The sequence below is a fragment of the Sparus aurata genome, chromosome 4, assembly GCF_900880675.1.
Source record: "Sparus aurata chromosome 4, fSpaAur1.1, whole genome shotgun sequence".
Classification (NCBI taxonomy): domain Eukaryota; kingdom Metazoa; phylum Chordata; class Actinopteri; order Spariformes; family Sparidae; genus Sparus; species Sparus aurata.
The window spans coordinates 32075938-32094443 of NC_044190.1; the positions used below are offsets into that span (position 1 = coordinate 32075938).

General features: G+C 42.6%; 1 protein-coding gene across 2 annotated transcripts in view; it reads left to right on the plus strand.

The window, feature by feature from the left end:
• The window catches only part of LOC115580482 (transmembrane protein 266-like), a 61682-nt gene that overhangs the window by 17426 nt on the left and 25750 nt on the right, over positions 1–18506 (plus strand). The window lies entirely within an intron of this gene.

Here is an 18506-nt window from a genome sequence, read left to right on the forward strand (position 1 = left end):
ATTGAGTAACAGTCGATTTTCTATATCGTTTTTTTGTTCAATATATCATAATAGGTTTATTTCTGCATGGTACTGTGTATGCATAAACATGTCAGTACACATTTGCAAACGGGATGTCATCATGTTCTTGGCATGAACAATCTGTGCTCTGTTCAGAAGACCATCATAGAAACTCAATGGTGGCACAAGAACCTAAAGCTGTTATCTGCAAACATTTCATGCACACACACACACACTTTCCCCATCACACTTGCATTAATGCCACATAGTATGCATGATCATCATCCATCATGTGTTAAGTCTCCTTCCCCAAGTCCTTGACTTGCTGTCCCCGTTGCTCAGTATTACGTCCATTTATCATTAAGTGACAACCTCTGGGTTGTACAGCGTCCATAAGTTAACTGAGATCAATTCATCATTTCAGACTAAATACCGCCCTCCTCCCACTGCCTGCTGACAACCGGAGCCTTTATTGTAAGCGACATTTTGCAACGCGTGTGCCAGAAGCCGATAATATCGCACCCTTAATTTCTTGTAAGTCTTTGGTGCTGTCTAACTATACATGCCGTCACATTCGATTATTTTATTTGGCGATCAAAAGCGGGCTGTTTAACGTTTGTATTCCAACATACTTCCAGTTGATGCCGTCAACATTTTAAAGTCGTTTTGAACCTACAAATCATCACAGGCTGTTCTTGACCAATTTGTAAGTGTGTTTTTAACGACGTGTAATTAATCAGGCATCAGCACTTGGTGCTCAGGAGAATTCTGTTTGGATGCATGACGAGGAAGGTTTAACTCTGCCTACATTGCACCATGCAGGCTCAAAGCTTAGTCAATAAATACATTTCAAGTTAAAGATTAAAAGACAAAACAGCCAATGGAATAAAAACAGTCATGGCTCAGGTTTTTGATTTAGTTAGTTCCTGTTTTATTTTGGTAAAAATACATTTCCCAGTCTTTTTCTGTGTACACTTGTGACTTATTAGTTCATCGCTAGTTAATCACTCCCTGTGTATTTACGGTTGTATTTTACCCTTCTTCTTCGTTGGTTCGTTTTTTTTTGTCCTGTGTCTCCCGCATTTCTTGGTCCTGTCTTCCCGTCGTGCTCTCGTGCATTTCCTGCCTGTGTCCTTGTGTTGTTCTCACAGTCGTATCAGTCAGACGCACATTAAACTTATGACCTGCTGACAACAGGTCTTGTTTTTCCGCTTTACCGTCAGTGCGGAATGCTGCGATGGCATATGGATATGATGTCACGTCACAGCCGTCTTTTTGATTAGTCACAATCCTAACAGATTTTCTTGCCCCGTCCTTAAAACCTGCTCACCGTCCAGTCTTTCCATTCCGTCCAGTAACCGTGACTCAAACCTGGCTCTGTGCACGAGCTCTCACCGGGATGCACATAAACACCATAAGCTGTAGCGCTGAATCCAATGCACGTACGCACAGGTACACACGCGCCAAATCCATACACGCCGCCTCATCCAAGTGCTTCGTTTGACACCAAATCAGGTCTCACTCCATTGGTTCCCTTCAGTCATGGCCAGAAACAGATGGATTTAACAGACGCACCGTCAACAGAAGGCGACACTCACACTGCGCTTGTATCGCAGGCAGCACACAACTTCATGTTTTCTATTTTGTATCAGGGTGAGTGATGGCATGTATTTCCGTCCCTCTGCGTAACAGATACAAGTGAGTGTTCCTTTTTGTAGCTCAACCTGTGAAATACCTGTAAGTCTGCTCAAGCTTAGAGTCGGTCAGTAACTGGGTCACAGGCCTGTTGTTGTCGAGTAATCAAAAAAAAAAAAACGAAGAGAAAAAACGAGACCACCAATATGTTCAAATGAGCTTGGGTCCGAGGTTCTTCCTCTGGTCCCGTAGAAACCCCGCTGCAAGGAGCACTAATAACAGCTTCACCAGTCACTGCGGTGAAGGTTATTTTACCAGAGAGCTCAATTTACTCAAACTGTGCTTAGTGCGATGGGGTCACTATTTCATATTCAAGTCATTAGTGTGAAATGTCTGCCTGTAAAAATGCTGCCAGTGGGAGTTGTAAAAGTCATCATTCTTTCTTTTAGCTCTAATGAAATCCCATTTAAATCCACCAGACAAGAGCTCCAGTAATGTGTACGTTACATCTCCGCTATGCTGTAAATGCTATACTTATCTCCCACATTAATCACTATCACCGGGCCTCGTGTCTGGCCATATATTGGGAAGTTTCAGAAGGATGTTCCGACACCATTTGCTCTGCAATAACAGAGGTGAAACATCAAGAACCCCTGCTGCTCACAGGTCTCGCATCAAGTCAGGTGTTTCTGCCAAAAACAGTGAGAGTCAGCACCGAGAGGGAAGCTCCTCTGACATTAAGGCCACGTCATTAGAACCAGTCAGATGTAGGCAGAGAGCGTCCCAGTGAAGGTGTCAGTCAGGACCCGATGCTATTCTATTCTGTGGATTTCAGCACCGCTGGGCTTTCGGTGATTACGCCCGTGCATCCGTCTCCTCATTACCGTATCGATTCACCTCTCAAACAGACAGCGGCCATTAGCCTCCCTTAATGACTTTCACGAGCACCACGCCCGTGCACCATCATCATGTTGTGCGGTGGTCCCCCGTGGCTCCTTAAAGGTGCACTGTGTATGTAGGAGCCTAGGACAGCTGAAATGATCCTTTATAGTTTATTTGCGGTACTTTATAGTGGACGGATGTATTTTTGTTTTGTGCAGACTACACCTTTAATGTGTCAATCTCTCGCAAGTGTATTTGTAGGTAATGTGAATTTGTGGTCAGTCAGGAGAAGCTGGTGGAGCCAGATAGTTTTTTGACCTCTTGCTCTCACTCTCTTTCCCTTTTTTCTCTCATTACGTGTTATTTTACGTATTTTTCCTGCATTTTTTTAAGTAAACGTTTCAAGTTTACCTAGTGGTCTCTGTGGATTCTTTGGATGTGGACACGAAGGAGATTGTCAAGAGCGTCAGACTTAGGCTTCACCTACAGTGTAGGTTAGGGAAAGAAATTTTAATCAGAAGAGAAAAATCTTCATTGACTGATTCTTTTTTTTATGCCTAGACAAACTAAATAAACAAACTGTCATCATTTTCTTGACTGAATAAACAAACTGACCTTAAAGGAAAACACAATGTCATACCGTTTTACTTTGTTTATATGTGGCGGACCCTGCCACCTTCGAGCTTCAAGCAGTGTTCTGGGGACCTTATTTTCCTCTGATAACAGCTTGTTTACATATTTATGTAAAAGATGAATATTTCTGAGTTAATTAATATTGTTACTCTCAAAATTCTGAGTTGGAATTTTTTTTCTCCAAAACTACACAGCGCCCCTTAAAGTCAGAGCCTTGACATGAGCTTTACCTGTGACTTGATTCTGCCGGGTCATGACAGGTTGTAAGCACCATCAGGCTCGTATTTGTACTTGCTGTCAGAGCGCAGATAGGAACTGCCGGAGAAACGATTGCTAAACTCACCTAAAGGGAAATGGGGCGGAGGAAATGAACCTTTTTATGGGCGTGTTGAATGATGAAGTGTTGTAGAGAGAAGGCAAGACAGCGATCCACAGCCATCAAAATAAAAATGCATGTGGGAGAGGAATCTATTGACTGCTCCGCTGACTCTACCTGGGAAAGTGGATTGCCCCAACACCACCACCACCACCACCCCACACACACGCACACCCCTCTACTCCCAGTCTGCATTAGCTGGCTCATTGGCTTTGAGGCAGTGAGGGAGCGTGATGGAAAAAGGAAAAAAAAATTAACTGCGCGTGGGGAATGTTTAGGCATGCTCGGTAGTGATGTTTGGCAAAAAAAACAAAAAACCGAGAAGGTGCGCTCCTGAAAGTGAAGCAGGGGTGTTTCATCAACATGGCGACGGCTCATTGGACCAGTCCTGGAAGTTATCTTCTCCGGTAGTGTCACTGTCAGCAAAACTTTCCTCCGTCTACTCATTCCCAGGAAGAAATGAACAGTTAAAAGCTGACACCAAATTGAATATACTGGCTCGAAGTGTATGTTAAAGTTATTGAACTAATCAGTTTCATCGACAAGTCCCTGAAATTGAAAACTGCAGGTAGAAAAATCATACATTTAGACAACATGCTGGCTGTGTCCCCCCCCCCCCCCACACGTTTTACAGATTAGACGGTAACTGAACAGAGCCTCGCGTTATTACGGTTTGCCAGCGCTGTAAGGCTGCGGCGCGTCTCATAGCAGGAAGCAAGCAAAGGAGGATTAATCAAGAGAAGAGGCTCCTGTGTCAAGCTGCCACCGTGTGATGAAGCACCTACTGTCAGCCATGTTTGCATATCATAGCCTGTAGCATTGTGAAGGTGGAGCTGACCTTACCGCCATCTCTCGTATAGTGCGCTGCCCTCACTTCACATGACGGCAAAGTAGTCACTCGCATAGAAAATAGAAGAAAAAAAAAACCCTCTTATCACTCTCTCTCTCTCTCTCTCTCTCACACACACACACACACACATATTTATGCATGCATGAACAGAAACACAGCACATAGAGTATTTATACACAGAGAGAGGAGGAACAGGCCTGAAAAGCTTTCTCACTGCACTACATAGTGGTTGTTAATCTAATCCTCTGTAATCATGGTTCACTTCATATTCCAGTTTATACCGGGCTGTCACATCTCATTAGGAACAATAGTGTTCCTTCATTGATGCTTCTGCACATTCAGATCAGCTCTTCCTCCTCTCCCTTTCACCACCTTTTCTTCACATTTCTATATTTCTCTACGTTATCGCTTCTTCTCTTATTCCAGTTTCACACTCACTGTCTCATCTTTTTCCCATCCTTTTCTTGCCCTCGATTTCACACAAAGCGTCCCCTCCCATGCTGAATACCGATCTGCACTGTAACTACACTAAAAGCCAAGAAGCAGCACCCGTGTTTTTTCACCGCGCCACGCGGTCGCCGGCGCACCACGCTGACCGAAACCGCCGCGAGCACCTTTCACGAGCCTCCAGGACGCCTTTTAGGTTCGTCGCCCTGTGGCGAGGGTGAAGGAAGGTGGACAGGTTGGAGGTTTCCAGCACCCGTTTCGCTGTATTGTTGCCGAGCACAGTAATCCTATCAGGAGAGACGTGGGCGACATTGTGGGAGGTGGTTGTTCTAGCTAGCATCAGGGGGCAGTTGCAGTGTTAGCAGTTTTGGCGTCATGGTAAGTGGAGTGTAGTTATTAATAGAGTTGGGCCCATCCATCTTCCTGTCTAGGAAAAATGCTGGGAGGACCAAGGTGGCGTGGGCTTGTGTTCAGCACTTTCATGGCCGCCCACTCTCCTCCTAGTCATCAAGCTGCTTTTGTTTGTTTGCTCACTTTTTTTCTTTCTTTCTTTTTTTTAGGTTGAAGAGTTCTTTTTGGTGCATTTCAGCTTGCATTTGTGTAGGCTGCTGCTGCTGGTGGAATAAAAAAATTTTTTTGAAAAGAGAAAAATAAAGCCAGTTTTAACAAAGAATGACATCATTTGAAGGGCCTGGCATCGTCTGCGGCTCACATTGATGGTTTAAACCGGCAATTAAACACATCCTCAAATAGAGCAGCAGCTGATCATTAGGCATATTTCAAATATGTATAACGATTATTTTGTAAGTTAAAAATGGTCACATATGGTTAATTTTTATCAGAAAAAAGACAAGGTCAAGTAAAGGAAAAACACACTGCACTGGGAATTCTGAATATAGGCAATGACAACCAAAGCCGTGGCTGTCAATGAGTAATGTGACACTAAACTCTGAGCTAGAGCCAATTAAAACCACACAGCAGCCACTTTTCAGCAAAACACCTGACACTCTGCAAGCTGCTGCAGTACAGTGGCAGAAAATATCCTGCTGTCATCGCCTGTGGCACGATATGCACATAAAAAAGGTGTGGAGAAGGTCAGGGTGGAGAGTGCGATGCCGACAGTGTGATAAGGGATGAGGAGAAATTACCTGGGCCTATCATTGTCTGACGACTGGGGGATAACACCTGGATAAAAGCACGCGGTGTAGAAATATCTTCCGATCGAAGTTGCCCCACAGGCTCACCAGACTAACCCTACCACTGCCATTACAAGTGCACACCTGAGCAGTGGAATGATGTCACCTCCCATCCCGGTGATGGGTCCATGGTTGCCAGACGCGGAGACAGAAGCATATGTTGCTGATACGGCTGTTCCAAATGTGCAAGGCGTCCAGGGTTGGGCCCCGGCACCAGATGGTTCGTCTAAATCTGTTGCGAGCAAAAGGGGGTGAAAAGAGGAAAAAACAACTTCTCTCTGCCACCCACCAGCTTTAGGCCAAGGGTCCAAATGTTCCATTTTGGAAATAACCACTGGCCCATTTGCAAGTTTCATAATGTGGTTAAAGATGGAAAATACACATCAACTTTGCATAATGGTCACAGGCATCTCTGGGGAATTCTGCGGCGGGCGTGGAAACTCGACTTTTATAACCCGGACATGAGCTAAATTATAGCATTTTTGCATAACAAGGACTATTCACGGACACATGACATGATGTCCCCCGATTAACGGGACATTGAGGAGTCGCTTGTCTTATGTAGGCATGTTCGTGGCATGTGGAGTTATTTTTAACATCTCTCTGTCAGTAAGGAACACTATAAAAGCCCGGCTGTTCTCGGGTTTAAAAGTTAATTGTTTTGTCATCTTGAGACAGAGAGCTTTGTTTTCTCAAGATAAGAGCCGTGTGTATGTCACGGTCATCTATTGCGAATCTATTAGCCTGTTGTTAAGATAAATTAACCTGCTATCAAAAGTAAAACAAGCTTTGTTATCTTGTGATAATGAAATGAATATAATAAGGAAAATAATTAAAAAAAACATCCCATAACAAAAATAATTGCAACCATGGCCCTCCTCGGCTTCCATACAAAACCAAAATAGACTCGCGTAACCTTTCTCTGCGGGTCCACCGCTGCATTTTCACTTTGCGCGCTGCAACTTTGTTAGAGGAGGGGAATCAAAGTCAAATGTTTGAAGTCTTGCATTTTGAAATAATGCATTCTCTGAAGGCTCTCACCTGGTCGAGCCAATTTTGCCTGATTTAATTAGAGAGCGCAGGAAGTTGTCTGAGAGAGCGACCAGAGAGTGACCGGCCTCCCTGTTATCTCCCAGGCTTCTTAATTCCTCTGCCACAGGGAGGGCTGCTGGCCCATGTCAGCGCAGGAGCTAAATGTTCAATCATTTGTCAAATAGATGTTTTTTCCTGTCTGTCTTCAGGACAAATGGACGTCAGACATTCCTTAAATTATGAAAAATACTGAAATAGTGCTTCTTTCTATAAATACACCAATACTTTAGATAGACCTAAAACTAAAATGCAGCATTACATTAAATAATGTACACTATGTCCTTTTCAATATCAAGGTAATCTGTTTTGTAAATTGCATGCCTGGACGTCTCACACTGTGTGTCCACAGGCTGCAAAACCTCAGTATTGATAATATGGTAATGGTTACAAAGAAAGACCTGCAGAGCACCATGTGTAGCTCAGTTAACGCCCATGCTCACACCCGACCCGTAAATCGCCTTCAGAGAGGAGGTGCAGAGTGGTGGCAGAGTGGTTGATATTCACACACACGAGATGTGTGAGGCTGCTGTTTCGAGCTATTAAGGGAGAGAGATCAAGTGCCGGAGCAGAAACCTGTTAGTGGAGTCCAGCCTGACGGTCTCAGCGCAGATGTGAAAAGATATATTTGTCTTTTCCTCTGCGTTAAAGATAGATGATTAATGAGAACGGCTTTAATTCTAACACCCCATCGTATACCTCAAACATGACGCGTGGGTGTCGTAAGAGGTAACATCAAGACAAACCTCCATCTGGAAAGTTTTAGGACTTGAAGATGAGCTTAAACTTTATTTTATCAGTGGGCCTTTCCCTGAGCAGCTCACGCTGTTCACACCTTGTTATTACTGGTCACTGCTGGGATAATCTTTATAAATAGCATATGATTGCAGAATCCACATGCAAGGGACAGCAGTTTGTGAATCGGAAGCATTCTGGTTTCTGTTTGTAGTCCAATAAGGTTTGACGAGTGATGTTGAGTGTTTGCATGCAAGTTTATGGTACACTTTGTCAGGAAAGAAATCTCGGACCCATCGGTTATTGTACGAAAATGTGGATATTAAATCAGCTATGTTTAACTTATCTGCATTTATGTGGCCTCGTATTCCACTGGCCACACTAGAAATCTACAAAACATTGGTGTATTTTCTCCAGACGCTAAGTTGTTGTCCAGTTGGTTGTTTTTTGGATTAAATCTTCAGTTGAGCAGGACACACTGAGGATTGTACCGTTTGTTCGGCTGCTCCGTCCTAACATACACCACTAATCACACATGGTAAGACCATTTACATGAAGAAAGTCCCAGATAGACTCCCCATGATCCACGGCTCCTCTGAAATGTACTGTTAATTATGCTAAATAGATTTGTAGAATACAGTACTGACAAAATAAAGCCCATGCTTATTTAGCTTTCGTCACAGAGGAATATTTGACGCCTTATTTTGAAAGCACCATGCATGGCGTCATTAGTCTTTCTCTGTTAATGAAGTCAAAATTCTTTTATTTTTTTGTGTGCTGTTTCTTTTAAACGGGCTCCGGAGCGGCTTCTCTTCCAGATCGACTCACTTCTGTCACCTCAGCTGACATCCAGAACCAACTGCAGTCTATAGGGTACAGATCTCAGCTGGCTCTGATTGGCCGCGAACATATGAATGCACACATATGGTATATACACACACAGAATACAGAATACACCCTTGCACACACACACACACACACACACACACACATTCACACACACACTGACCTTCCTGTCCCCCTGTAACATACAAATGAGTCTTTTCCCAGCGTTCCCACAGGACTGCAAGGGAGAGCCGGACACCAGTCGCCCTTGTTCATTGTGTTGTGTGCACGAGAGACTGCTCATGGTAAAGTTAACTCACTTAACCCTATAAGTTCCTTCTTATATTGCACATCACATTTTCATATGATGCTGTTCAACATGAGGAGTCAAAGCTAATTTGACTGTAGTTTGACTTAGCTTCAAATAATGTTATCAGGTGTCTTTTCAAGGTACCAGGGAATTAGAGTCTCCAGCCAGATTCCATCTTTCTTCATGAATGAGATCTGTATATATATAAATGCACCCTGGGTGCCTTTCAGTTTAATGAAAGTGTCTATTACAAGTGAGAGGAAGATGTATTAAGATGCACAGAGCAGCATAGTGCGTCCAGGCAACTTTCAAAATAAAACGGACTGTGACAGACTTGTACAGCAGCACAACAATGTCAGAAATAACAATTGAATGAAACAACATCAATTAAACAGGCAAGAAAAAGAAACCATTGAAATACTTAAGTCAAAAGTCGACAGTCAACATTACAGTACATAGACACCCGGAAACAGGTCAGCTCTGCAGATCCCTGCTGCAGTCGGGCTGATAAACAGGAGTGAAGATAAATCAACATTAACCCTAAATGTAATCTACCTCCTGTCATAAGCGGTTTTCCATCAGAGCAAAATCGGAGGTGACTCCAGGTGTTTATTCTCCAGAGAGTCTGGATATAATCTAGACTCTTTAGCCCCCCTAAGCAGCTGAGCAGCGTCCCACCGCTTCACCTGGCCCTCCAAACACTCAGCCAACATCGTTTAGTTTGGTTTGATCGAGATCCCCCTAGCGGCAGAAGTTACATATTGAACATATTGAACTGCATAGCTTACTCACCCAAGGTAGAAGCGCACAAATCAAGGATAAATGAAGGAATAAACACAAACTGAACAAGTTAACAACATCAGGCAGGAGTGACGTTCTTCTTCTGAAATGCTTCCGGTTGGGTATGAAGCTGCGTGGAGGACAGAACAAAACTGCGTCACACATGCAAAGTCACAGAGACGTGCCTGGTGCAATGAAGGCATTAACCTTGTAAACTGCATTTTATGCAGGCATTGTAATCACATACAGATTGACAGTAGCTTCAATCAAACTTTAGATTACTCTCCAAATGCAAACATTTGAAGTGTCATACACAGTATAGTATCAGCTATTGCTGCTAGAATGACTTGGAGTGAAACTAAGAAGCTGTTACGTAACTGTCACACATAAACAAAGGAACAATTTGAATAAATAATACGCTTGCCTGACAATACTGTCGATGTATGAAGGTAAATACTGTTTAGTAATAATTCACTTGTCTTATTTCCTTTTAGCTATTGCCAAGTTAAAAAAAGGAAAACAAAAACTGCTCGATCTTTGAGCAGAAGTCAGTACCTCAGAGATTTATATCTGACTCCAGGGTCAGTCATTTATTCCTTTGGTTCTGTTTCCCCTGAAAGTGCTGCAGGAGTTTTGTGGCTTGCCTCTTCCCTGCTGATGTTTTGTGATCAATGGTGCACAGGCATTGGTAATGGGGAACCTTTCAAATGTAAAATTAATTACCTGCAATCTGACAGCATCAGGGAAACTCAGCATGTATTTTATGCTTAGTTGGTACTCCTCCTATTCCACGCTTGCTTTAGCATGAGGCATTGTGTACGTGTTTGTGAGGGTGTGCATTGGTTGAAATGTGGAGCCTGCTGGAGACAGGAGATGATAGTCTGCGGATGGCAAAGTCAGCCTCACCTGACAGGCAGCATCCTGTGATGTTGCCTGGAGGGACACGCTTAATCCTTCCTTCACGAAAAAGAGGTTCTTCTTGGACCTGTCCCTTCTCTTCTTTTCCGATAAAACAGAAGTCCACGAGCACTGAAGTGTTTCTTGACGTTTGGCTGCAAGTACCGTGGTTTTAACATTGAAAAACGTTTGCCCTGAAGCCACTGCTTGGAGCGCTTGCACCAGAGGTTCTGCTTGGGAAAGAACACAAATGAACAAGCAAGAATGGTGTATTTAACGCCAGACACATAAAAAACACAAACAAACACACAACAATTGAAGGGCAATAATCTATACCCAAGTTTTTATTTTTCATTTTGAAATTGTACTCAAGGACATCATTTGTTTCTGTTAGGAGTTAAAGGAGTCAAGCTTTGAGGTCAATGCAGAGTGTAGAAAATACCTTGAATTACAAAAACACATTATTTGACAGGTGGCCAGAAAGTATCCCATGTTTTTATGTTTCTGTTTACATTTGAATAAGGTAACATGATACTACTTGATAAGTAGTTCCTATGCAAAGATTGTTGGCATAAGTTTGCCTTTGTGTCGCTTCCTGACCTCTAGTGGTCAGATATTACCTAATGCAACTTTGCAGGCCCACCACGATTCTTCTGGACTTCCTGTTGAGACGGTTTGCAGTGCACAAACTAGTGGCCAGCCAGCCACTAAACCTAAACTAAACTATATTGTACATTTCATGAACACATATTCTAATTTTCAAGGTTCTTAATTTTATTTTTGATCACTACTAGAATAGGTTTACATACTTCCATGCAAAAACACATACTGTATGTTTCCTCTCAAACTAGCAGCAAGAAATAAATTATGCAAGAGAATGACCAGGTGACGTAATGTGATGTCATGAATCCTGACTTAAAGACAGGACTGCTGACGAGACATTTCAGGAGATGTGTTTTCTGTGGGAGAGACGAGCTTCTGTTTGTGTGGTCTTTGACCTTTTTAAAGTTTTAAGATATATTACATGCAAGTGAAGCGATAACACACAGAAGGAAAGGAATAAAAGGAAAAAGCACAATATGTCTCCTTCAATAACCTTGATTAAATACATCCTGTTTTATCCCTTTTTCTGTTTCTCAGTTAGGGTGTAAATTAGTTTCGTGATGTCACATTTTTTGAGGCGCAATACAGCGTAAAAAGTGTCAAGATGATCTCACTGAACTTCTTCATTCACGACCGCACCGCTCATAGTTGTCATCACCAGATTCAAAGCACCCTAAAAGTGAAATCGCCAATAATAGAACTCAAGTCAAAGACAAAAGCAGGGAGTAAAAATTGAGAATTAAAGCAGTCATTGCGTTGATTTATTAGTTTGTAAGGATTGGATATGTTCTTTTGAGCTTAGAAAAAAACGGACCGATCAATCCAACTTATTATGAGACTCGGACTGCAGCAGCACCAGTTGTACAGTGAGCTTTTTCCCCATTGTTTGTTGTTTGGGCCTATATATTATATATTAATAATGAAATGTTAAATATTTTTGGCTGCTTAGCTCATGGCTAATTGGTTTTCTAACTGGGGGAAACACTTTTAAAAAAATATATATATATGTGTATATATATATATATATATAGGAAACCTTCAAACCGAAGTATTTGAGTGAAATTATTTATTCTGTATTGTGTTTCGATCAGAATGAGGATGAATGAATGTTAAGCAATACAACCTCCTGCGCTGAGCTGGAGTACTTTATCTGATGAGACCATCAAGTGCTCTGAGTCTTGACAGTCCCAGTGTTTGGTGGCTCGCTGGACATGCTGTTATCGATTACTTTGCCTGATTTAATCTCCCTCCTCTGTTTCCCCGTCCAGCCCCACTCAATCTCGCCGACAGTGGGAAACAGTGACAGCTATATCAACCTGCTCAGCGAACACTGGCAGCAGAGAGGAGGTAGAGAGAGACGGAGAGGACGGACGGGGGGAATGAAAGCGGGAGAGACAGGAATGCAAAGAGAGAGCAAACGCAGGGAGACCTATGGTGCTCCATGTTTGTGTGCAAACGCTCTTGGGATTTCACCGCATTTGCAACATGGCTTTAATTTTGTAAATCAATATAAGGCTGGGAAAAATGTTGATGTGAAAATCCATGAAGCCAAAGCGAGTTTGAAAACGGGCAGTTTGAGAGGTGACCTTGTCCACTGTTTGTGCTTGTCTACTAGTGACTTGGGCCAGGTGGTTCTGTCAGGCCGTCAGGGCTGAGCGGGTCAGAGAAACAACATTTGCTACTGTTCTGTTGCTTTAATAAGACTCATTAATATACTGCATGTGTCACCAGCAGCGACTGACTGCGTCCCCTCTGGGCTGGGCTAGTTTTGGCATGACATGAAGTAAGGACACACACATTCACTGGATTTAGCCTATTTGTCCAACGCATCAAAGCTGAGTCTTTGCACTGCCTGTGAACTCGGACCCCTTGTTCTTCTGTGTGTGTGTGTGAGTGTGTCTGATGAGTTGGCTTGTACGGTGGAGTTAGCCCGTTAAAAGACGGTGCATGGTAATATCCCAAGGTGATGGATTTGATCTTGGCCTGGATGCTGCCTTTGAGGTGCTGGCTACTAGATGTTGTGCATATTTTTATTTTGGGGTGGAATTGTGCTTTTGTTTTCCTTTTGAACCAAAGACAGACAAACTCACTTCTCTGTTTTTGACCCAAATTAATGGTTGTTTATCGGATCAAGCCCTGCTCAGTGAGGAATGGTAAAGGAATAGTTTGACGTTTGGGGAAGTATGCTTGTTTACTTTCTTGACAAGACGGCTGAGCTCACCAAGATGCGTCACTGGAAATGCGTGCAGCGAAATCTTTGTTATTCCATGGTTTCTATTATTTACTGAGATATCACCTTCACTCCGTTGCCAGCGGTGAGTTTTTCATTGGTTTTTAAATAGTTTTAATATTTTTATCTTTTCACCACAAGGCCCGGGATCGTTCTGCTTTTTCTATTAATTACAAATGATGGTCGGTTGCACATGCAGACAGGCGCACCACGCAGCTTTGTACACTTTCCCAAGATGTTTTCAAGCAGCCACCGTTGCCGATACGAGTCTCCATACCATGCTCATGTCTGTTTCCTAGATATGAAGCTATCTCCAGTGACCCATCAGCTTTGCATAAAGACTAGGAACAGGCTGAAACAGCTAGTCTGGCTCTGTCAAAAGCTAACCTAACAGAGCCGGACGAGCTGTTTCCAGTCTTTGTGCTAACCAAGGTTAGTCGGCCACCGCGGCAAGAAAGTGTATTTCTCAAACTGTTGTACCATGGATTCAATACTTGACAGTTTTCTGACCGAGTCAAAGATCATGTGGATCAGGTTCGTCAACACACATGAATAGGAAGTTTCTTTAGCTTTTGGTGACATTTTATTTTGTCATCTCAACAGCTTTTAAAGTTGTGCTTACCTGCATGGAGATGCTACACCTGCTCAATCACATAGACATCCGTTAATTGAGATAAGCTCAGCAAGGCTAATGTCACTAATCACCATTGTATCAAACTATACAAAGAGTCGGAGTTAGGGGGGCAGTGAGCTACAGGGCGGCTGATAGTCTCACTTATTCCTAGATTCAAATTATCTCCAAGTTCCTCCCAAGAGATTATTTTGATTCCTGTGGCTCATCCCACGACCCAGAGACAACTGACCTGGTGCCCTCTCTCTGTCGATGGCTCCTAGTGGGGAACTAAAGATCTCAGTGTACCTAAATCTTTGGCTTTTGCCCTATTTTGGGGTTAGGGAGGTAAATAAAAATGACCCCTAAAGTGGTTTTCCTCACCGTGTGTTATATTCAGTAGAATTCATTACGATTGGCTGCACTGTGCCGTGACTCCTGGAGCCACTAAAGCCTGAGGAAACCTGCAGCTCTATAAAGTTTGTGAGATGAGTATTTCACTTTTACCACTTCCTTTTTACTACTCCCACTCACAAGGTTTATTGTTCTGGTAATTTTTTTTCTTATTTCTTTTTTTTTCTTTTTTTTTTTTTTACTTCCCCGCAGCAGTTGAACGAAGCATGAAATCATTTGATATAAGATGCACTTTGATGGACTATCGAATCATATGGTGGAAGTTTGCTAAACCATAACCTCTGGAAAATGGAGGTCTGTTTGAACCAGTGAAATGTTTGGATGACTCGAACGCACAGATCTTCTTTTTCTCTTCTTTTCCTTCAGCAGGAAGTAAAAATTAAACGTACTCCAGAACTGCCTGCAGTCTCACTCACACTAACATGACTCACCAAGGGAAATACTATTGTTGGTGAGACATTGTTGGAGAAATATATTCTCTCATTATTCCATTTATTATATTTTATATAATCAGATCTGATAAAAAAAAAAAGGCTTTTGTTAAATTATACTCTGCTGTGTGCTGCTATAAGTAGCCACAAATCCATAAAAGTTAGAGAAGGTTATTACTGGAAGTTTACTGGTGCAAATCCCCGGAGTCTCGTGTAAAATGTGGGTGGAGAGGTTGAATGAGTAACTCTCCTCACCTTCAGCGACTATCAAGGTGGCCTTCAGCAAGGCACCAAATTCAACCTGCTCCAGTAGAGCGGATCAGTGGCTGTCGGTGAATATTGGAATGGAAAACAATGCAAAGCTGAAGGAGGTCATTCGCTCAGTTCGTGTTTAAATGGTGATGTTTTATTTTCCGTGCTTAATGGCCCCATGAGCAAAAACTGTTTCTCAGTCACGATGGCTTCCTTTTATCGCATTTATGAAGTTAAATATAAAGAGCTCTGACACTGTAGATTTCTTTGGTGAAACTTTACATTTCTCTCTGGTGAAACTTTGTGTTCTTTCAGGTTCCATTTTGTAACTCCCGTGCTTTTAGACGGTGGGTGAGCTCACAGTCACCAACTGATTCTATCAAAATGATAGACGGACAAAATGATTGGACCCAAAAAAGCAAAGGTGAACTTGGAGTCACTGGACAAGGGGGAAAAGAAATCTATGGAAACGGGCCAAAAGAAAAATCTCGAACACACTCAACTGATTGCAGTCAGCTGAAAGAGAACATCACAGGTGCAGCCAATGGCTCCTGATGACCTGTGACAGTATCTGCTCACAACAGGAACTGCGGTGAATCTCTAATCTCTGCGGTCTCGAACTGCGGACACTGAATTGGCCGCCTTTTTGCCTGTAACTACACCATTACTCTCGTCTACTTCCCAATATGAAAGTCAGGTGATAAATATGTAATGTGAAGGTGATATGACACACTTTGTAGAAATGCCAATATGGTATGTGGACTGTTCAAAGGTAAAGGTGTAAGAGGTTTAACTGCCAACAATTTGACCTGGCGCCTGGGCTGCAAATGTATAGTTAAAATAAATATTGACAGTAAGTGTGGACACTGAGTAGATAAAGGATTGTAGCTGTGATCAGTGGTCAGTTGGTCCTTGCTCATAAAGTAAAGTCTACTTATTAGAGCTACACAAACTACCAAAATCACTCACAGTTCTGAGGTGAAATCAAGTGAAATTTCAGCTCAAGTATGTGTCCAACATTTCATTTGGATAATTCTGTTGATATGTCACACGATGATGCAGATTCATGCAAAATGATTTGCTGTCTTTTACTATTAAATACCTCACAACATGTCATCAGCTTGTCCCTTTGTATTTGCATATATACAGTGTATAGGTTGGCAAGTTGGTTCTCAAGACGACACGATACCTGGCATCCTCAGAGTCTCGCCGAGACTCTGGAGGAGCAGATTCTCCACCATCTGGAGCTCGCACATTTGTGCCACCCCACCCAAAGCCAAGAAGATGATTGCTATCAGCATGATTACGCCTTTATTAGATTAGCTATGCATTGTTTACAGGCTTGTGGCTCTGCCCATGCCAGCCTTCCAACAAACACTTTCCTCCGAAAAACCAACGGGAGGGTGGAGTGATCAACTCAACAGCTGCGGAGAACATTTGCCTTATTACTACATGAGTGTGTTACTCTTGGAGAAAGTTATAAGGGGAGCTTGAGAAAAATGATCTCAGATGAAAAATGATCTCTCAGTGATGTGTTTCTCTTCAGAAATCATCTTTTATAAGGGCAGACACATTTCTATAACAGGTCACAGCAGCCATTAAAGCCCAAAATCTTTCAAAATTGATGTCAAACATGAGAAATGCATATTTTGTGGTGATTTGTGACAGGAACCTATAAGATTGTTTGAATGCAGTGGTTGGAATATTTATTTTCGTGTTGATTATCGTTGATCTGTTGTGAAGGTCGTGTGCAAATTCAACAGTTCTTCTTGATCAAATAGCCAAAGAACCACAAACGAAGTAGGAAAAAGACACATGTGTGGCCTCTTCCACTGACTGACCACAAGTTAATATGTCAGAGATGTGAGTCGGTGACACATAAATAAAAAGTCTCACCCTTGGGATGAGTTTTGCAGTTGAATCAACCACAATAAATGCTCCGGGTCTGCCAGGAAATCATCCACCTCATTTCATCCTACATACAGAACGGACTTTCACGTGATGTGTTGCGGAAGGAAGCCGATATATTTTCCATGAAAATACCATATCATTGTCATTTCAGAGCTTCATTTTCAGAAGCTAGTTATAAAACAAACACGGTGGACTTTTACTGTGGCCTAATTTGTACTGTTGGAGTGAAACGGAATGAATTTGCATCATCTCACTCAAATACAGCTCTTATAAAAGTCAAGGAGAGAAACTTGTCCTCATCCAGCAGTTTGTGATGTGCTTTAACAGGCTATAACTGGTATTAATACAGATAAAATATCCCCAAAATCTTCCATAGCGAATGCAGCATAACCGAGTTTGAAGCCGCAGAGAAAATAGAGCCATTTTGCCACCGTTGCAGCTCATATTAGCACCACGCCAAGGAATGAAGACATGATCAGAGGAGAGAAATGCTCTGCCAACGTCTGTCTCCTCCATGCCAGTGCATGGGGAGAAGGGAAAGGTAGTGGGCAGAGCCAACTTTCCACTCCAGCTGGAGAGCTGGTGAGAGGCATTGTTTCTCTCATCCCCTACTGTCAGCCCTTGTAGTGGCTGGTCTGTACGACTAGCCACTATTTCAAAATAGCATTGAGTCATCTTGCCAGACACTTTAATGGCCTAAATGCTGGATTCTTACGCTAGCTGGCAGGAGAAAGTCTTAAAAATGTTCCTCTAAATGCTGTTTCCTGTGGAGCATATTATTTTCTATTTTCTATATTTCCTATATTTTATTTTCTAACTAATGTGGCCGATGTCAAAATGTCAGGGTCAGGCTAACATGTGGATGTGAATCTAATTTAGTTTCTTTACATCTCACATTCTAGCTTGTGTTTCAGCACCCCCCCCCCCCCGTTTTGCAGAGATCCTCCCTTCCAAGCAGCATCCTCTACAGTGACTCCCTTCATCGCCATGTAAAAAGGAGTCCATCAATATTCCAGTCACACCTACGGCTGACGGTCAAGCCACTCGTTCACAGAGCCTCACTGTCCCTTGTCCGTCAATGCTGCCTCTGACCACACTTCCTTTCCTTTATCTCTGGCTGTATACCCCCAAACTTTACCCGGGTGGAGGACCTCCACTTTTATAAGTGTGAACTACTGCCCTCTGTTGGCCGTGTCAGGGAGTTCAAACATCGAGATCAGAACCACTGAAATATTGTTCCGCCAATTGCACTCAAGCTGGGAATCAGTGCACGAGAAGATTCATCCGTTTGTATATAATCATTATTAGTTTAGGTTTCACATGTCTGTATGTTTTTGTTTAAAGGACAAAACATCAAATGATTTTATTTGAGGATGTCAAGGATGGATTATCTTTCAGTG